This window comes from Loxodonta africana, chromosome 27 (assembly GCF_030014295.1).
Source record: "Loxodonta africana isolate mLoxAfr1 chromosome 27, mLoxAfr1.hap2, whole genome shotgun sequence".
Taxonomy (NCBI): domain Eukaryota; kingdom Metazoa; phylum Chordata; class Mammalia; order Proboscidea; family Elephantidae; genus Loxodonta; species Loxodonta africana.
The window spans coordinates 17,847,364-17,873,377 of NC_087368.1; the positions used below are offsets into that span (position 1 = coordinate 17,847,364).

The 26,014-nt window shown below is 37.7% G+C and overlaps 1 long non-coding RNA gene and 1 pseudogene across 1 annotated transcript; one reads left to right on the plus strand and one right to left on the minus strand.

Annotated features, from left to right (window-relative positions):
- Positions 1–11,376: 11,376 nt before the first annotated feature.
- LOC111752174 (U6atac minor spliceosomal RNA) lies at positions 11,377–11,526 on the minus strand (annotated as a pseudogene).
- Positions 11,527–19,160: 7,634 nt separating this feature from the next.
- LOC135228758 (uncharacterized) lies at positions 19,161–23,451 on the plus strand. Its single transcript, XR_010319584.1, has 3 exons — positions 19,161–19,584; positions 20,898–20,953; positions 22,947–23,451. It is a non-coding gene; the product is annotated as an uncharacterized LOC135228758 (long non-coding RNA).
- Positions 23,452–26,014: the final 2,563 nt, after the last annotated feature.

Sequence of the window (26,014 nt, forward strand, 5' to 3'; positions counted from 1 at the left end):
CAAAAGACGCATTGCAGTGGGTAAATCTGCAAAGGACCTCTTTAAAGTGTTAAGAGCAAAGATGTCACCTTGAAGACTAAGAAGCGCCTGACCCAAGCCATGGTATGTTCAATTGCATCACATGCCTGTGACAGCTAGACAATGAATAAGGAAGACCAAAGAAGAATTGACACCTTTGATTTGTGGAGTTGGCCAAGAATATTGAGTATACCATGGACTGCCAAAAGAACGAACAAATCTGTCTTGGAAGAAGTACAACCAGAATATTAGAGGCAAGGATGGCGAGACTGCGTCTTACATACTTTGGACATGTTGTCAGGAGGGATGAGTCCCTGGAGAAGGACATCATGCTTGGCAGAGTCCAGGGTCAGTGGAAAAGAGGAAGACTCTCAATGAGGTGGATTGACACAGTGGCTGCAACAATGAGCTCAAGCATAACAACAATTGTAAGGATGGCTCAGAACCGGGCAGTGTTTCATTCTGTTGTGCATAGGGTCACTATGAGTCAGAACCCACTCAACTGCACCTAACAACAACAACAACTGACTCAAAATTGGCACACTGGCTGCAGGGATGGGCTCATACATAGCAACAATCGTGCGGATGATAGAAGACTGAACAACTTTTTTTTTTTTTAATTTTACTTTGGATGAAGGTTTACAGAACAAAGTAGTCTCTCAGTAGACAGTACACATACTGTTTTATAACATTGGTTAACAACCCCACTACATGTCATTACTCTCCCTTCTTGACCTTGGGTTCCCTTTTACCAGCTTTCCTTTTCGCTCCTGCTTCTACTACTTGCCCCTGGGCTGGTGTGCCCTTTTAGTCTTGTTTTGTTTTATGGTCCTGTCTAATCTTTGGCTGAAGGGTGAACCTCAGGAATGACTTCATTACTGAGCTAAAAGGGTGTCTGGGGGCCATAATCTCAGGGTTTCTCTGGTCTCTGTCAGACCAGTAAATCTGGTCATTTTTTGTGGGTTAGAATTTTGTTCTACATTTTCCTCCAGCTCTGTCTGGGACCCTCTATTGTGATCCCTGTCAGAACAGCCCATGGTGATAGCTGGGCACTATCTAGTTTTACTGGACTCAGCCCGGTGGAAGCCGTGGTAGATGTGGTCCATTAGTCCTTTGGACTAACCTTTGCCTAGTTTCTTTAGTTTTCTTCATTCTCCCTTGCTCCCAAAGGGGTGAGACCAGTGTTGTATCTTAGAAGGCCACTCACAGGCTTTTAAGACCTCAGACACTACTCACCGAAATAGAATGTACAGCATTTTCTTTATAAACTATGCTATGCCAAATGAGCTATATGTTCCCTGAGACCATGGTCTCCACAGCCCTCAGCCCAGCAATTTGGTCCCTCAGGGAGTTTGGGTGTGTATATGGAGCGTCCATGACCTTGCCTGGTACAAGTTGTGCTGGCCTTCCCCAGTATTGTGTACTGTCTTACCCTTCACCAAATTTACTGTTTATCTGTTGTCTATTTAGTGTTTTTCCATCGCCATCCCTTCCCTCCCTCATAAGCATCAGAGATAGTTTATTTGTGTGTGTGTGCATGTGTGTGTATGTGTAAACCTTTTCATGAGTTTTTACAGTAAGGGCCTCAGGCAATATTTGTCTTTTAGTGATTGACTTATTTCACTCAGCATAATGTCCTCCAGATTCATCCGTGTTATGAGATGCTTCACAGATTCATCATTCATCATCATTCTTTATCATTGCGTAATACTCCATTGTGTGTATGTGCCATAGTTTGTTTATCCATTCATCTGTTGCTGACCATCTAGGTTGTTTCCATCTTTTTGTTATTATGAACAATGCTGCAATGAACTTGGGTATGCATATGTCTATTTATGTGATGGTTCTTATTTCTCTAGGAGTAGGATTGCTGGACCATATGGTGTTTCTATTTCTAGCTTTCTAAGGAAGTGCCATATCATTTTCTAAAATGCTTGTACCATTTTGTATTCCCACCAGCAGGGGTTAAGAGTTCCAATCTCCCTGCACCTCTCCAACATTTATTAATTCCTGTTTTTTTGATTCCTGCCAGTAATGCCAGGGTGAGATGGTATCTCGTTGTGGTTTTAAGTTGCATTTCTCTAATGGCTAGTGATTATGAGCATTTCCTCACATGTCTATTGGCAGCTTGAATGTCTTCTTTGGTGAAGTGTCTTTCATTTCCTTTGCTCGTTTTTTAAATTGGATTATTTGTCTTTTTGTTGCAGAGGCATTGGATTTTCTTGTAGATTTTAGAGATCAGATCTTTGTCTGATTTGTAATAGCCAATTTTTTTTCCCCAGTCTGTAGGTTCTCTTTTTACTTTTTTGGTGAAGTCTTTTGATGAGCATAAGTGTTTAATTTTAGAAGATCCCAGTTATCTAGCTTATCTTCTGGGGTTTCTGTGTTGTTGGTTATGGTTTGTATCTTGTTAATGCCGTGTATTAGGACCTCTAGCATTGATCCTGTTTTTTCTTCTATGAGCTTTACAGTTTTTGGTTTTATATTTAGGTCTTTGATCCATTTTGAATTAGTTTTTGTATATGCTGTGCAGTATGGGTCCTGTTCCATTTTTTTGCAGGTAGATATCCAGTTTTGCCATCACCATTTGTTAAAAAGACTGTCTTTTCCCCGTTCGATGGGTTTCGGGCCCTTGTAAGATCAGGTGACCATAGGGAGATGGATTTACATCTGGATTCTCAATTGTGTTCCATTGGTCAATGTATCTGTCATTGTACCAGTACCAGGTTGTTTTGACTACCATAGCTGTACAGTAGGTCCTGAGGTCAGGTAGTGTGAGTCCTTCTACTTTATTCTTGTTCTTCAATAGTTCTTTACTTATCCAGGGCTTCTTTCCTTTCCATATAAAGTTAGTGATAAGTTTTTCCATCTGTTTAAAGAATGTTTTTGGTATTTGGATTGGAATTGCATTGTATTTGTAAATCACTGTGGGTAGAATTGTAATTTTCACAATATTGAGTCTACCTATCCATGCTTATGGTATGTTTTTTTCATTTGTGTAGATCTTTTTGGGTTTCTTGCAGTAGTGTTTTGTAGTTTTCTTTGTATAGGTCCTTTACATTCCTCATTAGATTTATTCCTAAGTATTTTATTTTTCTTTGGGGCCTATTATAAATGGTACTGTTTTTCAGATTTTCTTTTCATTGTTCTGTTTATTGGTATATAGAAATCCAACTGATTTTTGTATGTTTATCTTATATCGTGCCACTCTGCTGAATCCTTCTATTAGTTCCGGTAGTTTTCTTGTGGAATCTGTTGGAATTTCTATGTGTAGTATCATATCATCCACAAATCGGGACAGTTTAACTTCTTCATTACCAATTTGGAAGCCCTATTTTTCTTTTTCTTACCTTATTGCTCTAGCTAGGACTTCCAGCACAATGCTAAACAGGAGTGGTGATAAAGGGCATCCTTGTCTTGTTCCTGTCTCAAGGGGAATGTTTTCAGCCTCTCTCCACTAAGAATGATGTTCGCAGTTGTTTTTGCATAGATGTCCTTAATTATGCTGAGAAATTTCCCTCTATACCTATTTTATTGAGAGTTTTTATCAGGAATGGTTTTGGACTTTGTCAAATGCCTTTTCTGTGTCAAGTGAGATGATCATGTGATTCTTTTCTTTCCTTTTATTTATGTGGTGGATTACATTGATTGATTTTCTAATATTGAACCATCCTTGCATGCATGGTATGAATTCTACTTCGTCATGGTTTTTTTTTTTTTAATGATGCTGAACTGAATTCTACTGGCTAGAATTTTGAGAATTTTTGCATCTATATTCATGAGAGATATTGGTATGTAATTTTGTTTTTTTGTGGTGTCTTTGCCTGGTTTTGGTATCAAGTTATGTGGCTTCATAGAATGAATTCAGAAGTATTGCTTCCTTTTCTATGTTCTGAAATAATTTGAGTAGTACTGGTGTAAGCTCTTCTCTGAATGTTTGGTAGAATTCTTCAGTGAAGCCATCTGGGCCAGGCCTTTTTTTTGTGTGTGGAAGTTTTTTAAATTACATTTTGAATCTCTTCTCTTGTTATGGTCTGTTCAGATTTTCAGCATCGTTTGTGTTAGTTTGGGTAGGTAGCGTGTCTCTAGAAATTTGTCCATTTCCTCTAGGTTTTCAAATTTGTTGGAGTATAGTTTTTCATAATACTCTGTTATGATCCCTTTTATGGCAGTTGGGCCTATTGTAATGTCCCTCATTTCATTTCTTATTTGAGTTATTTGTTTCCTCTCCTGTTTTTTTATTTTTTTATTTTTTTTTGTCAATTTGGCCAGTGGTTTGTTGATTTTGTTGATCCTTTCAAAGACCCAACTTTTGGTTTCATTGATTCTTTTTTTCTCTATTTCATGTATTTCTGCTCTGGTCTTTATTATTTTCTTTCTTCTGGTGGCTGTGGGCTTTTTTTTTTTTTTGCTGTTCTCTTTCTATTTGTTCGAGTTGTGTAGCTAATATTTTGATTTTGTCCCTTTCTTCTTTTTTGATGTGTGCATCTATTGCTATAAATTGACTTCTAAGGACTGGTTTCACTGTGTCCCAAAGGATTTGATATGGTGTGTTTTCATTTTTGTTTGATTCTAGGAATTTTGTGATTCCACCTCTGATTTCTTCTATTACTGAGTGGTTTTTAAGCAGAGCGTTATTCAGTTTCCATGCAATTTGACTTTTTTTCCTTGATCTTCTTGTTGTGAATTTCTACTTTGATGGCGTTTGGTCAGAGAAGATACTTCGTATTATCTAAATGTTTTAAATTTTGTTGAGGGTTGCTCTGTGGCCAAAGATGTGGTCTATTCTGGAGAAAGTTCCATGAGTATTAGAAAAGAATGCGTACTTTGCAGCTGTTGGGTGGGGTGTTCTATATATGTCTGTGAATTCAAGTTGGCTAATTGTGCCCTTTAGATCTTCTGTATCTTTGTTGAGTTTTTTTCTAGATGTTCTGTCCTTTACTGAGAGTGGTGTGTTAAAGTCCCTTACTGTCAATTTTTCTTTTCAGTGCTGTTAGAGTTTGTTTTATGTATTTTGCAGCCCTGTCATTGGGTACGTAGATGTTCGTTACGGTATGTCTTTATGATGGATCATCCCTTTAATCATTATATAGTGCTCTTTTTTGTCTTTTATGGTGGATTTTGTTTTAAAGTCCATTTAGCTGAGATTAGTATTGCCACTCCTTCTCTTTTTTGGTAGCTGTTTACTTGATATATTTTTTCCATCCTTTGATTTTTAATAAATTTACATCTTTGTTTCTAAAGTGTGTCTGTAGTTTGTTGTCCTGTTTTTGTGCGATTTCTATCTATGGATCCTGTCTTTTTATCTGTTCTGTCACTCTCTCTTTATGCGTGCATTTAAGCCATTTACATTCACTGTTATTATTGATAAGTGTGAGTTTATTATTGTCATTTTGTAGTGGTTTTTTTTTTTTTTTGTGGTGCTGACATTTTCTTTGTTCCTCTTACTCTCCTGTGCACAATTGCTTTTGTTTGTAGATTTTTTTCATTTCTTTTGTTTTTGTAGATTTTGTTCTTTTTTTTTTTTTTGAGGCTTTATGTTTTTCTTCTTTATTTTGATGAGTAAGTTTGTTAACTTTCTTTGTGGTTACCTTGAAATTTACCTTATCTTCCTAGGTTTGAACCAGTCTATTATTATTTGGCACTGCCTTGCCTTCTTCTCCTTAGAAAAGTCTATACCTACACCATTTATTCTATCTTGTATTGTTCGGATATTATTGTCATTTACAGATTAATGTTTTTGGTTCCCTGTTGTAATTCTTTTGATTTTTGGTAGTCCTCGAGAGTTTATTTCCTAGGTTGGTATCTGTCTGGTGCAACCTTGAATCCTAGATTCAGGCTGTTAATATTTGTCTGACGCCTGATGTTGTTTGTTCTCAGACAGAGGGTTCCTTTTAATAATTCTTGTAAGTTTGGTTTGGTTTTTTATGTATTCTCTTAATTTCTGTTTATCTGGACACATCTTAATTTTTTCATCATATTTGAACAAAAGTTTTGCAGGATATATTATTCTTGGTTGGTATTTTTTTTCTTTCAAGGTTTTATATGTGTCATCCCATTGCCTTCCTGCCTGCATGGTTTCTGCCAAATAATCAGAATTTAGTCTTATTGTTTCTCCTCTGTATGTGACTATTTGTTTTTCTTGAGCTGCTCTCAGGGTTCTTTCTTTGTCTTTGGTTTTAGGGAGTGTGATTATGATATGCCTTGGTGGTTTCTTTTGGGATCTACTCTATATGTGGCTCGTTGATCTCCTTGGATGGTCACCTTTTCATCTTTCATGATATTAGGGACTTTTTTGTCAGCAATTCTTTGATGATTCTGTGTTTTTTATTTTCTCCCCCTGTTCTGGAACTCTGATCACTTGCATATTTTTGATTTTGATTGTATCCCACATAATTCTCAGGCTGTCTTCATTCTTTTTTCTGATTTTTCCTGAGAGTTGTATCCAAGTGTTCACGATCCTATCTTCCATCATTTCAAACCTGCTCCTCAGTCTTCCTATGGCTGAAATCTTTTTATTTATCTTTTGGATTTCTAGTTGTTTTTTGTGTGATTCCTAGTTGTGAATTTATTTTGACATTTTTTTCCTGTATTATTTTCCTGAATTCTTCCATTTTTTGTCTGTATTTTCCATGAATTTGTCTGCCTTTTCCATGAATTTGTCTATTTTTTTCCTCATTTTTGACTATTTTTTGCTTCAACTCTTGGATAGCTCTAAATATCAGAGATTTGAATTCCCTATCAGGTGGTTGTAGTGCCTTTTCTTCTACTGGTAAGTCATCTGATGTTTTGTTTTGGATACCTACTGGGATCATCCTATCCTGTTTTTTTATATGCTGTCTTTGGGACATTCAGTAGTTATTTTCTTCATTCATTTTTTGTAGATTTGTTTGTTTTGTCCTGCTTTTTTTGTTTTATTTGGTTATGTCTGAGCCGATGGGCTATACATTCTTTGTTGTTTGCTCATCTGTGGGCACAATACTTTTCACCTCCTTGTCCAATGGACAGGGCCAATTGCTCAGCTACGGTGCGGCAGGGCAGGTCTAGCGGGTATTGTCTCCTGCTGGGAGCTCCTGGAGCTGCTTTCCCATAATCCCTCCCTGCTGATCTCTGATGCAGGCAGGGCAAATCAAGGCAGCACAGACCCTGCACTTCTTGGCCCACCAAGCAACCCCAGCCAGCTGTGAAGCAGGGGAGGTCAAGTGGGGAGGAGCAAGCATGGGGGGTAGGAAAGCATATACCACTGGTTACTGGGTATTCTGTCTCTTGCTGCGAGGTCTGAGCAATGTTTTGTTCTGTTGTACCTAATGTTGTTATGAGTTAAACCAACTCGACAGCACCTAGCAGCAAAAGCATTACTACATAGAATTGTCATATTTTGAACCGAAATGAAACTAACCCTTAAATAATAGTAGTAATAACAAATTAAAGTAAATAATAATAATTATTATCACTCCAATATGAGAAAATCAAAACGTGAACATTAATCGTTTGAAAATATTGCTCGAATAATTTTCTTCCTGTGAATTATGTGTAAGAATGGTCGTAACCTTTTTTTTTTTTTTTTATAGATTGGAGAAAAGATGCAATCATGTTCCTTTGGCCATTGGAAAAAGGAAAGAAAGAAATTGCATTTTCCACTGGCTAGCAAAACTCTGCTAAAAATGGATGAGTTGCCAATTTTGATACGATCCCTGACTGGTATCATAATTTGCAGTGATTCATCTGTGTTTTTTTTTCCCCCTTCCAAAATAGGGTTTTGAAACAAAACCAAAGCCTTACGAAAAAGATAACAACTGGCATTTTTATCTCTTTTGTGTGTGCGTGAGTGTGTGAACTGGAACTTACAAAAGATTTAGAATATGTTTGATTTTGGCACAGTAAGCGATCTTAAAGATCATCTGGTCCACCCCCTCACTGCCCTTCCCCCAAATGCTGGGTTGAAGAAAACAAGGCTCCAGGGAGAGTTCTTCAACAAGTTCATGCTAAACCTAGGACCAAAATCCAATGCCTTTTCTGCTACATTCATAGTCCTTGTGATACAATATTCCTTCTTCGTGGCGTTAAAAAGGAAAAAGAGCTGTTTCCCATGACCCTCCACCACGTCGTAAATTTTTCCTAATGTTGACTAAGCATTGTTAGTCATCCTCTTTATACACCAACTTGTTGGAAAAGTTTTGGAAATTAATGGTAGTAGTGTGTAATTTGACACTATAGTTTGTAGATAAGTTTCTGGCTCCCAAACGCTATAAATTGTTTCATATCGTGCATGTGTTATTTTCTGTTTTTCTTGTGCCTGTGTTTCTTAATAAAGTTAAAACTAACATTTTCATGTGAACCTGCAATCCACAGGCATTTAACTCTATAACATTTAAGTTTGTAAAAATATATTTTAAAAGGTTCCCTCTTTATTGAATTTACAGTTAATAATAGGTTTGGAATCCTTGAGAATGTTAAGAAAGGAGTTCTGAATATTGGAAACAGAAAAGCAATAGTACCATGTTTTTTTCTTGCTACATGTTTAGACATCATTTAGCCAAAGTTCTCAAGGAATCTTTCTGACCAGTTATTTTTGCTATACCAGAATCTCTGAAATGGACTTTTGGGCTGAAATTTTAAGTCATCTGGTTCACTTGCATTTATGAGCAGGATACCCTGTTAGCATCATGTTTGGTGATATTGTTTTAGATATAGGCAAATCTGTACAGATCCTAAAAAATGACAAACACCCTGGATTTTTAGAGACATACCAGCTACTTTCTCCCAGCCCCCCTCCTCTGCTCTTATGAGAAAATGAGCAGTGAGAAAACGAACACAAAAGTTTTTTTCTTTTTCTCTTTGTGATAGTTAAGATTGTGTTTCAACTTAGCTTATTTGGTTTGTGATATTTTAGAATGAAAGTTCATTTTAATCAGATATTATGCCTTTCTAGACACTTAATTTAGCACCAAGAATCCTTTGGTTGTCCAAAACCCAACCTTAGCAGTAATATAATAATATGGATAATTACTTCTGCATAATTTTGTAACAAAGAAAATTCCCATCTTCAAATTTCTGTTGATTAAAATTTTGGACTCACGTTTGGGACTATAATATTTATCCTATTTATTTTTGTTGACTCACTTAAGGGTTCTTTTTTTAGTTCATTTTTTCCTGGTCTTTGTTTCTCTTTTGGTTCAAGTGGAATGGATTAAGGAACTTCTTTTGTCAATGATCATTTATAACTACCATGTTGTTGTTGTTAGGTACCATTGGGTCAGTTCCAACTCATAGTGACTCTATGTACAGCAGAGTGAAACAATGCCTGGTCCTGCACCATCTTCACAATCTATGCCATATTTGAGCCCAGCGTTGCAGCCACTGTGATCGTCATCAGTAAGTGCTTCAAGTCCTCTTCACTTTCAGCAAGCAAGGTTGTGCCATCTGCATCTGCATATCTCAGGTTGTTAATGAGTCTTCTTCCTATCCTGATACTGAATTCTTCTTCATATAGTCCAGTTTCTTGGGTTATTTGCTCAGCTTACAGACTGAATAAGTATGGTGAAAGAATACAACACTGACACACACCTTTCCTGACTTTAAACCATGCAGTATTCTCTTGTTCTGTTCAGATGACTGCCTCTTTGTCTATATACAGACTCCTTAAGAGCACAAGTTTTTTTTTTTTTTTTAAGAGCACAATTAAGTGTTCTGGAATTTCCATTCTTTGCAATGTTATCCATAAGTTATTATGATCCACACAGTTGAATGCCTCTGCATAGTCAGTAAGACACAGATAAACATTTTTCCGGTATTCTCTGCTTTCAGCCATGATCCATCTGACAGCAGCAGTGATAACCCTCATTCTGTGTCCTCTTCTGAATCTGGCTTGAATTTCTGGTAGTTCTCTGTCAATGTATTGTTGCATCCATTTTTTAATTATCTTCAGCATAATGCATGTGTTATTAATGATATTGTTCAATAACTTCCACATTCTGTTGGGTCACCTTTCTTTGGAATGGAAGTGAATATAAATATTTTCCAGTTTGTTGGCCAGGTAGCTATCTTCCATATTTCTTGGCATAGATGAGTGAGCACCTCCAGCTCTGCATCTGTTTGTTGAAACATCTCAACTACTATACGTGGTGCTAAATTATTATAAGAAATTGACTTGCATATGGGCAGTGAATATTGATTTTCTGCCTCAAATCTCATCATTTTTGGATCTCATTGCTACCTTGACAAGCATGTCTTTTCGTTTGGTAAGGTGCTGATAATAAAACCACTGCCGTTGAGTTGATTCTGACTCAAAGCAACCCTATAGAACAGAGTAGAACTGCTCCATAGGATTACCAAGGCTGTAAATCTTTATGGAAGCAGACTGCTGCATCTTTCTCTCATGGAGTTCCTGGTGGGTTTGAAGCACTGACCTTCAGGTTAGCAGCTGAAAGCTTTAACCATTGTGCCACTGGGGCTCCTGAGGGGCTGATATGATGATGGTGAAATGTAAAAGGAGAGAAATGGACTAGGTGAGTGTGATGCTTCTTTGAGTCTAATGACATATGAGACAATTGCAGGCGTAAAATATAGGTTCATAAATGAAACTCAGGAGGCTGTGATGACCTGTTCACAATCATAATCTTCAGCCAGCTATGGTTTAAGCATTGCTAAAAATACATATTCCTAAAATAGTGTGAAACGTAAATAATTTGTACTGCATCACCAGGGGCCGGATGGGAGGCAGATATTGTGTAATGAAATTATGACAGTGAACACCTATGTTGGACCTTCTTGCTTCCCCAAGATTGGGCCAAAGGCCAAGTCCTTAATTCCTGAGTGACAGAAACAACATTTCTGGACAAGAAAGGAATAGCACACTCAAGTGGGATAATTGAGGAGCATTTAATAAAGGGAACTTTTACTGAGATACAGGCAGGGATAAAGGAGACCAATGTGGGATTGGATACCCAAGGGCTAGCCATTACTACTTAAGGAACAAGTGGAGGAAATAGTTACTAGAACCCAGAGAGAGCACACGTGGCTGTGGAAAAAGTCTACATGGTTGAACTACGACTTTTCAAAAGAGGTACACAAAATCATATAATTTTACTCACATGAAATACGTTGTTGTTACTGATACCCACTGTTGAGTTGGCCCCCGACTCATGGTGACCCTGTGCATGATGGAACAAAATGCTGCCTGGTCTTGCGCCATCCCCATGATCAGTTTCATATAGGAGTTTGAAATACCTAGAATAGGCAAATTCATAGAGAAAGAAAGTAGCTTAGAGGTTACCAGAGGCTGGGGCAGGAGGGGATAAGAGGGAGTTATTACTTAAAGGGTAGAGTATCTGTTTGGGGTGTTGAAAAAGTTTTGGAAAAAAATGGTAGTAGATTTGACTGTACTTAGATGCCACAAAGTAGGTGGCAATGCCTTAACCCTATGTGTGTTGTAAGGCCCAAGGGCCTCTTCCATCCTTTCCTCCGTCCTTGTCAAGAGTGGTGCTAACCTCTCCTTTCATGTAACATAAATGGTTGCAATGCTGGAAGCCCTCACTCATCTATGCCAAGAAATCTGGAAGACAGCTACCCAACCAATTGACAGGAAAACATCCATATTCATGTCCATTCTCAAGAAAAGTGATCCAATGGAATGCAGAAATTATCAAACAATGTCATTAATATCACATGCAAATAAAATTATGCAGAAGATAATTTAAAAATGGATGCAACAGTACATTGACAGAGAACTACCAGAAATTCAAGCCAGTTTCAGAAGAGGACATGGAATGAGATATCATTGCTACTGTCAGATGGATCATGGGTGAAAGCAGAGAATACCAGAAAGATTTTTATCTGTGTTTTATTGACTATGCAGAGGCATCCAACTGTGTGAATCATAATAACTTATGGATAACATTGCAAAGAATGGGAATTCCAGAACACTTAATTGTGCTCTTAAGGAGCCTGCACATAGACAAAGAGGCAGTCATTTGAACAGAATGAGGGGATGCTGCATGGTTTAAAGTCAGGAAATGTGTGTATCAGGGTTACATCCTCTCACCATACTTATTTTATCTGTATGCTGAGCAAAATAATCTGAGAAGCTGGACTATATGAAGAATTCAGTATCAGGATAGGAAGAATACTCATTAACAACCTGAGATATGCAGATGCAGATGGCACAACCTTGCTTGCTGAAAGTGAAAAGGACTTGAAGCACTTACTGATGAAGATCAAAGACTACAGCCTTCACTATGGATTTCACCTCAGCATAAAGAAAACAAAATTCCTCACAACTGGACCAATAAGCACCAACATGATAAATGGAGAAAAGGTTGAAGTTGTCAAGAATTTCATTGTACTTGAATCCACAGTCAATGACCATTGAAGCAGCAGTCAAGAAATCAAATGACGTAATGCATTGGGCAAATCTCCTGCAAAAGTCCTCTTGAAAGTGTTAAAAAGCAAAGATGTCATTCTGAGGACTAAGGTGTGCCTGAACCAAGCCATGGCATTTCCTATAGCCTTAATATGCCTGTGGTCACTGGACAATGAATAAGGAAGACCGAAGAAAAATTGATGCCTTTGAATAATAGTGTTGGGAAAGAATATTGAATGTATCATGCACTGCCAGAAAAACAAGCTAATCTGTTTTGGAAAAAGTATAGCTAGAATTCTCCTTATAAGCAAGGACGGTGAGACTTTGTCTTAGGTACTTTGGACATGTTATCAGGAGGGACCAGTGGCTGGAGAAGGACATCATACTTGGTAAAGTAGAGGGTCAGTGAAAAAGAGGAAGACCTTCAATGAAACGAATTGCCACAGTGGCTGCAACAATGGGCTCAAGCATAATGATTGTGAGGACAGCACAGGACCAGGAAGTTTTTTGTTCTGTTGTGCCTAAAACTGACTCGAAGGCACCAAATAACAACAGCAATCAAAAATACAAAAATGAAATTTAGAAAATAATTTTATTTACAATATTATCAAAGGAATAAAAACCTAATAACACATTTAACAAAACAAGTTTGGAACATACATGGTAATCAAAACCGTGTGGTACTGGTATAAGGACAGGCACATAGATTAATGGAACAGAACTCAGAGTACAGAGATAAACAAAGGTACCAAGAAAATTTAATAATTAAAACAAAAGAATATTCATTTCAATAAATAGTGCTGTAACCGGATACCTGAATGCAAAATAATAGAGTCGGACCTCTTCCTCACACCATACATAAAACATAACTGAACGTGGACCATAGATATAAATCTAAGATTCAAAACTATAAAATTCTAAGAAGAAAATATAGGAGTAAATTTTTGTGTCTTTGAGTTAAGCAAGGCCTTGTTAGCTACAACACCAAAAGCACAAATTAAAAAAAAAATTACATATATATATATTTTATAAAAAAAAAATTTTTTTATAGCTGCATCTAATTTAAAAGCATTGTGCCTCAAAAGACTCAATCAAGAAAGATAGTCCACTGAAATGGGAAAAAATTTTTGCAGATCATGTATCTAATAAGGGACTTGTATCCGGAATACATCCGTTTAAGGAATACAAATATAAATCTCAATGAGATACCACTTCGTACCCACTAGGAAGGCTACGATAAAAAAAGACAGAAAGTAACATGTATTGGCCGGGATGTAAAGAAATTAGAACTTTCATACGTTGCTGGTGGGAATGTAAAGTGGTGCTTCCAATTTTGGACCCAGTTTTGCAGTTCCTCAAAATATTAAACATATTGTTACCATATGACCCAGCTATGCCACTTTTAGTTTTCTATCCAGAGAAATGAAAACATATGCACACAAAAAGATGTATGTGAATGTTCATAGCAACATTATTCTTAATCATCCCAAAATGGAAATAACTAAAATGTCCATCAACTGAAGAATGGATCACAAAAATGTGGCATAGATGTACAATGGAACAGTATTTGGCAACAAGAAGGAATGAAATATTGATATATGCTACAAAAATGGGTAAAGCTTGGAAACATTAGGCTATGTGAAAGAAGACAAACACAAAGACTCAAACCACATATTGTATGGTTCCATTTATACAAAATGTCTAGAGTAAGCAAATCTATAGAGACAAAAAGTAGGTTAGTGGTTGCTTAGGACTGGGAGGATATGAGAATTAGTGCTGACCAGGACTGGTGGTTTGAAGATGGTGAAAATGTTGAAAAATTGATTGTGGTGATGTTGGCATAACTCCAAATAATACTAAGCATCATTGAATCGCACACTTTAAATGGATGAATTGTAAGGTATGTGTAGTGTTAAAGAGCTCAGCTGCTAATGAAAAGGTAGGCAGTTCAAATCCAACAACCCCTCCTTGGAAACCCTATGAGGCAGTTCTACTCTGTCCTATAGGGTCGCTGTGAGTCAAAACTGACTCAATGGCACCTGACAACAACAACAACAATAATGCTGCTAAAAATATCTTAGTAATAACTGGTTGGGATAAGAATCATAAATGGATGTTCAACATACAGGTTAAAGTTTGATCAGGACAGGATTCTGACAGTCTTAAAGTACCTCCCCACAAAGTATTAATTTATTACCAAATGAAAATAATGATTCGATAGTAGAGAAATCTTGGCAGAGATCACCTTAACCACGTGATCAAATGGAATATCATTATTAATGGAGCTAACCAACATCATATGCTCCCTGATGTACTGCTCTGTGAAGGGCACAGCATTTTTTTGGTGGCACCCTGCCAAAAGTGCAAAACCTAAATTCGATCATGGGTAACCATGAGACACATCTTAACTCTAGAACATTCAACAAAATAACTGACCTGTACACTACACAAATGTCAACATCATAAAAGACAAAGAAAGTCTGGAGAACAATTCCTGATTCAATGAGACTGAGACATGGAATCCAAATGCCGGGCATGATCGTAGACCAGAACAATATTGCTCTCCCAGGTACTAGTGCTGTGATTGACAATTATCGAAGATAGATGATAATATTGCTACATCGGGCGATTATCTAGATATTAGCTAATACTGTTGAATTAATGCTAAGTTTCCTGAACTTGATAACAGTACTGAGGTTATGTAAGAATATTCTTGTTCTTGGGAAATGCACCCTGATATAGTTAAAGATAAAGGGGTATGGTGTAGCTTAACCTGAAATGGTTTAGAAAAAAATGTATATGTATGTACGATTGGGTGTGTGTGGGTAGAAGGATGGATATCTAGATGGATAGATGGATGGATAGAGACAGAGAATGAAACATCAAATGTAACAAAGTCTTCATAATTACGGAAACTGAATAAAGGGTATGAAAAAGATTTTCTTACATTATTAGGAGTCCCTTGGTGGCACAGATGGTTAAGAGCTCAACTACTAGCTGAAAGGCTGATGATTTGAACCCACCCAGAGGCACCTTGGAAGACAGGCCTGGCGATCTGTTCTCGAGAAGTCACAGCCTTGAAAATTCTATGGAGCAATTGTATTCTGCACACATGGGGTTACTACAAGTCAGAATCAATTCAAATAACGACGACAACGTTCTTACAATAGAATAATACAAAGTGAGTTTGAAGTTATTTCCTAATAAAAGGTTCGAAAAGATAACATTTTGGCTAAGAGTCATTCCAAGGGTGCAAGAATTGTTGAGCGTAAAAAAATCTATGAAATAACTCATCACATTCATAGAATTAAGGAAAACATTATATCACCATCTTCACAGCTGGTCAAAAGGCATTTAACAAAACTCCATAGTCTCTTGACAAAACACTGACTGAAATGAAGAATCAATAGATATTTCTCTGATAGAACTGCAGGGCTACTAGTTCTACCAGCTATTAAAACCTAATGGTAAACGGTTAAAAATCTTCTAAAAATCTTGTTGCATACACAGATAGACCAATAGAGGAAAAAGGAAACATAATTACGGAAATAAAGTGTTTTATACAGATGGTAACGTAAACCAGTTGAGGAAAAGAAGGAATTTTTAATAAATAGCGTTGGGTCAACTAGATAGCCATTTTGAAAAGTAAGAAAATATAAAGTTAGTTGTGTACCTCATACACACCTCATACATACATTCCAGCAAGGCTGCTAAATGTAAATGTTGAAACTGTACCAACGCTGGAAGAGAACTTCATAATTTGGGAAGGGCAGGGAGAATCTCCCAAAACATGACTTAAACTCTAAAAGCAACTCACAGGAGACACGTTTTATTACCTAAAAATTCGAAAAGGCAAAAATTAAAAATCAAGCAAAGTTAAAAGACAAAAAATGTGGAGAAAATTTATACCACAAAGACCAATACCTCTCGTCTACAAAACACTGCTAAAAATTGAGAGACAGGCTGAGCAACCTAAGAGGTAAATGAGGAAAAGACATGAAGAAACAGCTAACAGGATAAGACATAAAAATGCCTCCTTAAACATATGAAAAGATACTCAGCCTTACTTCTAGTCAGGGAAATTAAAATAAAACTACATGAGCTGCTGCTTCTCATCTACCAGAATGGCAAAAATCCAAAAGTTAGATAACGTACTCTGGTTACAAAGCTGTGTAGAAATAGGCAGTTTCCCACCTTGATGATGAGAATGTAAAACGGTAAAAGCCCAATGGAGGAGATTTTGTTAAAAATTAGAAAAATTACATATCATTATCTTTCCACCCTCTAATCTCCCTTTTAGGAATCTACCTTAAAGTTAAAGTGAAAAAAAATACAAAACTATTTGGGCACAAAGTCATTCCTTGCATAAAATTTTATAATAGCAAAAGATTATGAACAACCCGGATGTCCATCTTTACAGGAAACCTACACAATGGAGTACCATGGAGGGCATAATCTTAGGCAGAGAAAAAAAACCAAGGTGCAAAACATTGTATATAACATGCTACCTTTTATATAATAAAGAGGAATGTATGAATATATAGAAATATAAATAAATTGAAAGAGAATTGACAGCTTTATCATGCTAAAGGAAGGTAAAGTCTGACTTCCAGTTAAATGTGAAGGAATGAACGCATCTGTTTATCTCTGCGCCTTCCAGATATTAAGTAGAGTGGCAGTAAAAGAGAACAGAAATCTATAAACCCACAAGAACTAAGAGAATATTAAAGGGAGTAGCAATAAAACAGAGATATCAACATATGGAAACAAATGGATAGTAGATGGAGGCTTTGCTACTAATTTAGCTGTGCAGAGAAAGAGGAAACTGTCAGGTGTGGGCGCAGGGAATACCAAAGAAAAGCAAGCAGGTCTTCTCTGCAGAATCCAAGAAAAGCTTGGGTTTGGAGGCATCGACGAAAGAGGGTTGAGGCATGGAATTGGAAATAATGGGACTGATTCAGGTTTCAACAGCGTTCAGTTAGATCCCTTAGCAGCCCATCCCATGTAGCCAGATGACCACTGTGCAGGAGACCAGAAATCTAATCTGTGGAAAAAGTGAGCTTGAAAGTCTCCAGACTCAGGAACCCGAGGAGTGAAGATCAAGAATGAGAAAAGGAAAAGGAAGACAAAGTACACACATAAAATCTATGAGACCACTGCCTCCTTCTGCCACCAGGCTCCAGAATGAAAGCTTCTACCCATTGTCCAACACAATACATGAAAAGGGATCCAAAGCATGGCATTGACTAAAAGATTCCAGAGAAAATGACAAGTCACATATCAAGGCCTGAAAATCAAAACAGCATTGGACTTCTCATTACCAAGACTGAGAGCAGAAAGGCAATGGGGCAGTCCCTTTAAATTTCTAGGGAAAAATAACTTTTAACTTAAAATTTTGTGCACTGTCAAATTATGAATCAAGTGGGAGAGTAGAATAGAGACATTATCAGAAGTAGAATATGTTGAAAAATATACTTCCTATGTTCTCTTTCCCAGAAAGCTACTTTAGGATATGCTCCATCAAAACCAGGAGAGCACTGGAAAGTTGGAGTACATCTTAAACAGGATCTTATAGAGGAGTGAGACAAAAGTTGTGACAGAATGAGGATGATGGGAAGTCCCAGAATGACAGTGTGGGGGTCTTGGAGAAAAACATCAAGATTAAGATTAAGAAAGATGAGAAAAGATTCAAGGAGGGAGATATTTAATCAGAAAAATCAAAATTAAAGGAAAAAAAGATAAAAATCCTGTCGCACTTGACCAGATTGGGGAAAAAAAAAAATACTGAAAGTGGTTGTATGGTTCTGTTAGCAAGTCTGAAGAAAATTAAAAACAGTTACAGAGAAAAAGCAAGGAAATTAACTTATGACACAATTATTCATTTGAGGAAAAGAAACCATATACAAGTAAAAAATTAAATCAATAGTCCTACAAAAAAAATTTTTTTTAGTGAAGACTATTTAGAAAGGCACTGTCTTATTTTCCTTGTGCTCCTGTGACACAAATACCATAAGTGTACTAAAGAAGAAACTTATTTTCTCACAACTCTGGAGACTAAATGTCCAAACCATTGTCTTGACCTTGTTGATTCCTTTCTACTTGGTAGCCCTGGGCATTCCTTGGTTCTGAGGGTGAACCTCATGCAGCATCTTCCTTCCCCAATATGTACACATGTCTGTGTCCATTCTGCTTTTTTTATAATTCAGAAGTGATTAGGTTTAGGATCCACTGGGAAGACCTCAACTGATTGATTACATTACATTAGATTGTATTAAGGAAAGTGATTACGTTACATTACACTAGATTAAGTCCACAGGTATAGGGTTGATATCAGTTGAAATTGACTCAATAGGTTTGTTTGTGTGTGTGTATGATACATATAAAGTGTGTACTTTATATCGGTATAGAGGTTAGGATTTCAACATATATTTTGGGGGACACAATTTAATCCATAACTGACACTAAAAGGTAAATAATGAAGATTGATTTAATACCTCAGAAAGGGAGAAGGGGAAAGAGGGAGCAGGCAAGAAAACTAAACCCTCATCTATCGTAATATAAATTCAGTAAACAATATCTAAAACTGAAAAATCAAGAAGTAGTTGTATAAAAATATTATTTGAAAATATGAAGCTAAATACAAAACAACAACTATAAGAACTGAAAGTGGTTGCCTTTGAGAGCAGAAGTATAAATAGAGATGGGATAAAGCACTGTTGGCTTTTGGTATAAGCTTTGTGGTTAAATTTATCTTTAAAAATCATGTGTAAAAGTGAAGTGTATATGTATGTATATATGTATATATATACATTCTCACTTTACATCTCCAATTGCTACCTGACTCAACAGCCTCTGAACACTTGCTATGGGGAAAGGACACTGAGAGGTTCTCTACTGCTGGAGGTGACAAGAAATGGAGCCTGAGGAAACTAGGAACATAAGGCAGTTGCTGATTTCCCCTGGAATGGAACTACTTTGAGAATGTTTAGTGCAGACAGCGGGGTGATAGCAGGTCCTAGGAAAGGGTGTGTCTAGTGTGACCGAGTGGTGAGCAGAGGTGTGAGGAAAAGGAAGACACAGGTAAAATAAGATCAACACAGAGCAGCAGGTCTACTGGATTTAAGAACAGTTGGTGACTTTGTTATGGTAAGATTTGAATTTGGTGGTAAAGAGTTGGGCAGTGTGGACAGAGCTGCAACTGAGAGGTAAGGCAGTAAGGACAGTCTTCTTTCTAAATAAATTTGCAGAAAAGGAAAGGAAAGATCAAACAGCAAATAGAAGAGAATTAAAGTCCAGTGACACAGTTTTGCTTGTTTGTTTGCTTGTATATTTCTTAAAAGGGAGAGGCATGAGCCTGTTTCTATGCTGACAGGTAGAGAGAGAAAATTGAGAGATAAAGATTCAGGAGAGAAGATAATTAATGGAGGATGGTAGCTTAGGATAAAGAACCCTGAGTGTTCAGTGGTTAAGAGTTCTGCTGCAAGCAAAAGGTCAATGATTTAAACCCATCGGCTGCCATGAGGGAGAAAAAAATATTACAGCATTAGTGTTATGGATTTAATTGTGTCCCCCCAAAATGTGTGTCAACCTGGCTAGGGCATGATTCCCACCATTGTGTGGTTGTCTACCATTTTGTGATGTGATGTGAATATCCCATGTATTGTAAATCCTAATCTCTATGATGTTAATGAGGCAGGATTATACACAGTTATGTTGATGAAGCAGGACTCAGTCTCTAGGACTGGGTTGTATCTTGAATCAATCTTTTTTTTGAGTTATGAAAGAGAGAATCGAACAGAGAGGCGAGGGACTTCATTACCACCAAGTAAGAAGAGCCAGGAGCAGAGCACATCCTTTGAACCTGGGATCCCTGTGCTGAGGAGCTCCTAGGCCAGGGGAAGATTGATGACAAGGACCTGCCCCTAGAGCCGTAAAAACAGAAAGCCTTCTCCTGAAGATGACATCTGAATTTAGACTTCTGGCCTCCTAAATTTTGAGAGGATAGATTTCTGTTTGCCAAGACCATCCACTTGTGGTATTTCTGTTAATAGCAGCACTAGATAACCAAGACACTTGGAAAATCTATGAAGCAGTTCTACACTATCCTGTAGGTTTGCTATGAGTTGGAATTGACTCAGTAGCAACAGGTTTGGTTGGTTTTTTGGGGTTGTTTTTGTTTTGGTATTTTATGAGGCAGGAAGAGATAAAAATGATTAGTTTCTCAGTGGTTTATAGCAGGGCTTCAAACCAGTTCATTCTGGTTTGAACTCCTGCTGAGAATTGGCATTTCTAACAAGTCCCCAGGAAGTTATACATAAGAATCACCTGGGAATATTATTAAAATGTAGATCCAGATTCAGTATATCTGGGATAGAAATGTAAATTCTCAACAGGGACCTTTTTAGAAATACGAATTCTCAGCAGAGGTTCGAACCAGAATGAACTGGTTCAAAGCCCTGGTTTACAGCCAGGAAGTATCTGATCATCTCTTTTCTCTCCCTCATTTTTTCTCTTTCAGCCCTTAGTTCATCTTAGTCAGGAAGCTACCCAGCATCATGCCAACACTCAACACAGGTGATGACTCTATATGAGGTGTATTCACAAAGAATCAAACTGGCCTCTTGCAAGGAAGGCAAGAATTCTACCACTGCCCCAATATAAACACTCTAGCTCTTCTTAAATACAAAATTATTTGGTGTATTGCTACAGGATTTTTCTAATCATTTCTGAGCTGGGTTTTCTAGTATTTATTTTAGTTGCTAATGAAGACCTGGATTTCTCAAATCTAAAGATATGTGAGTTCCATCTTCCATTCAGCAGCAAATTTACCTCAACACCTGGGAATAAGTATTAATGTTAACAAAGAAACCTAATAACTGAAATTTAATTTGTTTTAAACGAAAAGTAATTGCTCCTATAAATGTTTGGTGAATCTACTACAAGTACTTTTAATATTTGGGTAAGAGTATTCTATGTGATTTATTAATTAAAATATTACTGGTAACCCTGGGCCTTTAATAGCCATTACATCGCTCTTTCATGTCCCATCTTAATTACTGTAGTTCATGTATCATATAATTATTATTTTTGTTTGTTAGAGTCTTAGTCTAGCAATAAATTTTCATTACCAATAATACAACTTAAATGTTTTATTTATCATCTTTGGGTTTTAATTATCAGAGCAATAGAAACTACTAGGCAGTATTATAACAATCTTTAACTATTACTGTATTGGTTAGTCTCATTTGTGTTTTTCAGGTACACTAGTACAATTGGGAAAATCTGCTGGAAAAGACCTCTTTAAAGTGTTAAAAAATAGAGATGCCATTTTGAGGACTGAGGTGTTTTCAATCCTCTCATATGTTTGGGAAAACTGGACAATTAATAAGAAGACCGAAGCAGAACTGATGTCTTTGAATTACGGTGTTGGCAAAGAATATTGACTATACCATTGTTGTTAGATGCCATCGAGTCAGTTCTGACTCATAGAGGCCCTACGCACAACAGAACGAAACACTGGCTGGTTCTGCGCCATCCTTACAACCATTGTTATGCTTGAGCTCATTGTTGCGGCGACTGTGTCAATCCACCTCCTTGAGGGTCTTCCTCTTTTCCACTGACCCTGGACTCTGCCAAGCATGATGTCCTTCTCCAGGGACTGATCCCTCCTGACAACATATCCAAAGTATGTAGGATGCAGTCCCACCATCCTTGCCTCTAAGGAGCATTCTAGCCGTACTTCTTCCAAGACAGATTTGTTTGTTCTTTTGGCAGTCCATGGTATATTCAATATTCTTCGCCAACACCACAATTCAAAGGCGTCAACTCTTCTTTGGTCTTCCTTATTCATTGTCCAGCTTTCACATGCATATGATGTGATTGAAAATACCATGGCTTGGGTCAGGCACACCTTAATCTTCAGGGTGCCATCTTCGCTCTTCAACACTTTGAAGAGGTCCTTCGCAGATTTTTTTTTTTAATGTGTCTTTTGATTTTTTGACTGCTGCTTCCATGGCCATTGATTGTGGATCCAAGTAAAATGAAATCCTTGACAACTTCAATCTTTTCTCCCTTTATCATGATGTTGCTCATGGGTCCAGTTGTGAGGATTTTTGTTTTATGTTCAGGTGTAATCCATACTGAAGGCTGTGGTCTTTGATCTTCACCAGTAAGTGCTTCAAGTCCTCTTCACTTTCAGCAAGCAAGGTTGTGTCATCTGCATAACGCAGGTTGTTAATGAGTCTTCCTCCAACTCTGATGCCCCGTTCTTCTTCATATAGTCCAGCTTCTTGTATTATTTGTTCAGCATACAGATTAAATAGGTATGGTGGAAGAATACAACCCTGACATACACCTATCCTGACTTGAAACTAATCAGTATCCCCTTGTTCTACCTGAACAACTACCTCTTGATCTATGTAAAGGTTCCTCCTGAGCACAATTAAGTGTTCTGGAATTCCCATTCTTTGCAGTGTTATCCATAGTTTGTTATGATCCACACAGTCGAATGCCTTTGCATAGTCAATAAGACACAGGTAAACATCCTTCTGGTATTCTCTGCTTTCAGCCAGGATCCATCTGACATCAGCAATGATATCCCTGGTTCCACGTCCTCTTCTGAAACCAGCCTGAATTTCTGGCGGTTCCCTGTTGATATACCATGGACTGCCAGAAAAAACCAACAAATCTGTCTTGGATTTGGAATGCTCCTTAGAAGTGAGGCTGCCGAGACTTCTTCTCATATACTTTGAACATATTACCAGAAGGGGCCAGTCCCTGGAGAAGGACATCATGCTTGGTAAAGTAGAGGGTCAGTGAAAAGGAGGAAGACCCTCAACAAGATCAGTTGACACAGTGGCTGCAACAATGGACTCAAACATAGCAATGATTTTGAGGACCAGGTGGTGTTTCGTTCTGTTGTACATAGGGTCTCTTGAGTCAGAACTGACTCACTGGCACCTAACAACAGTAAAATTGGCCTTCAACAATATTGCACATTTTTTTCTTAAGATTTATCATAAATGATCAATATAAAGGAGAATACTGGTAAATATGGAAATATTCTGGACATAAGTGAGTGTTTTTTTTTTTTTTACGGGGTTTTCAATTAACTTTACCCGAAGAATATAGTCTTTGGTTCCTGAGAGAGAACTTCTAAAATTTGGAATTTCCCCAGTGATTGAAGTGTTTTTGATGAGGGCTTTAGACCATACCTGCCTAACAGGTTATGCTAATGAGGTGACTCAGGTAGGGGCTGGCCATGCCAGAAAAGGCACAGCAGTTGTTATCAGCTGACCTCAGGGGAGGGGAGAATGATTCAATCAGTCATGCCTATGTACCCATGGGAATCAAGAGACACCCGTGCTCCTCTTCTGCCTTCCAGTCTCCCAGGGCTGCGTCCCATTGGTTAAACTCAACTGGAAACCAGAGGATAAGGAAACCAGCTGATGAATTCTGTGCAGGTCAGCATCCTGGAATACAGAGCAGGATGGAGGAAGCTAGAGAGTGGATCTGAGGGCAATGAGAATATGCCCAGACCAGCTCAAGTTTGCTTTGAAGGAGGTGGTGACTTCCAGTCTAAACAGAAAGCTTTGACAACTTAGATTTTTCAAAGCTCCAAGCATGAAAGAGCACTGGACTTCCTTTTTCTTCTAAAGTAATTGAGGGTAGTGGGCTTTTTAATCTCTAAAGCCTTCTGCAGCTCATTTTTAGGTAAGATTTGCCCAGGTTAAGGATTGTGCTTATTGGAGCAGCATATTGTATAGGAGACTAATTCCCAAATTTTAAGGTTACATAATCCATGTATTTCTCTACCAAAGATCCTGCTTCAAAACAATGACAAAAAAAAAAGTAAAAATATTTATGCCTAGGACATGTCCATATTCATCAATATTCTTCTTTAAACCAATGAATAGATGTCTAAGGTGAGGTTTGGGAGGATCCCCAACACAAAGATTCTATGTCCCAAAAAGAAACATTCTACCTATGTGCATGGAGGTCTCTTGCCAATGAAGAAGCCCATGGAGCTTCTATGCCCAGAGCCTTTATTTAAGATCTCATTACACGGGCATGAGAAGCCCTGCTGGCACAGTGGTTAAGCACTCGGCTGCTAACCGAAGGCCTGCAGTTCAAATTCATTGGTGGTCCATGGAAGAAAGATGTGTAATGGTCCATTTCTGTAAAGATTTATAGCCTTGGAAACCCTATGGGGCAGTTCTACTCTGTCCTATGGCTTTGGTATGGGTTAGGGTCTGCTCAATGCCAATGAGGTTTTTTTTTTTTTTTTTGTCTTGAATAAATGTTTATTCTTTTGTTATATGCACTGAGGATAATTTCCAGAGGCTTAAAATGATTGTTTTCTTTTACATAATTTTAACCAGTTATGTTGTTCCTCTTGGAGCCCTGGTGGTGCAGTGTTTAAGAGCTATGGCTGCTAACCAAATGACTGGCAGTTCAAATCTGCCAGCCGCTCCTTGGAAATCCTATGGGGAAGTTCTACTCTATCCTGTAGGTTCACTACGACTTGGAATCAACTCAATGGCAAAGGGTTGGTTGTTCCTCTGGGAAGACAAAGCTCCTATACTAATTACAAAGATATTTTGAAAAAATTATGGAAATTATATAGGGACTTGGACATTAGACGATTTCAGAGATATAATAATTAATTTTGTGATATAATATAATGGTATTGTGGTTACCTGAGAAAATGTCTCAATTTTTGTGAATTATATCACACTATAAGGAATGTCTGCATTTGCTTTTAAATACTTCAGCAAAGAAAAATATTTCAAAAGCTTGGAAAATGTCAAATATGGGTGATGGTTATATGGGGGGGGAGTCGTATTATTCTATTTTTTGTGTATATGAAATTTTTTTCGCGATATAAAAGAGAGATGCCTGCGTTCCAACCCAGACGTACTTAACCTGAATTTTCAAGTATGAAGCCAAGGAATATAGATTTTTAAAAAGCATCTCAAACAATTAAGAAATTTTAATAAAAACTGGACATGGAAAGCATATGGAAGTGTTACTAAGTTAGAGTGGGAGGAGGTGGAGTTTTTTACAGAGGGAAATACAGAAAAAAGGAGAGACGATGAGTGCTAGAAACTCAGATGCATTGATATGGCTGCGAGCAAGAGTCAGGCGTGTGGCTAAAAACAGGAAGGAAGTGGATGAAAACCTGCATTTGGAACAGTTGGCTTCCCGACCCTTCACTAGAGCAAGCGGAACACAGGCATCCAGATGCCTACCTCCAGGTAGGATATTGGAGCTTCCTCCTCTGGAGAACTTGATTGGCCCCAGATGAAAAATACTGTCATTGAGTGTCTGCTCTGTGTCCAGCCCTGTACCATTTACTCGAGAAATGCAAAAGTTGCTTCAAGAGGAACATATCTTTTAAGAAACCTAATACTGACCTTCCTGAAACAGTACCAAAAACCAAACCCACTGCCATTGAGTTGATTCTGACTCATGGTAACCCCATGAGTTATAGGGTAAAACTGCTGCATAGGCTGTTCTTGGCTGTAATCTTGAGCGAGTAGACTGCCAGGTCTTCATCCGCCATGCTGCTGGGTCAAACCTCCAAACTTTAGGTTAGTAGTCAAGTGCAAAGTGTGCCACCCAGGAACCCTGAAA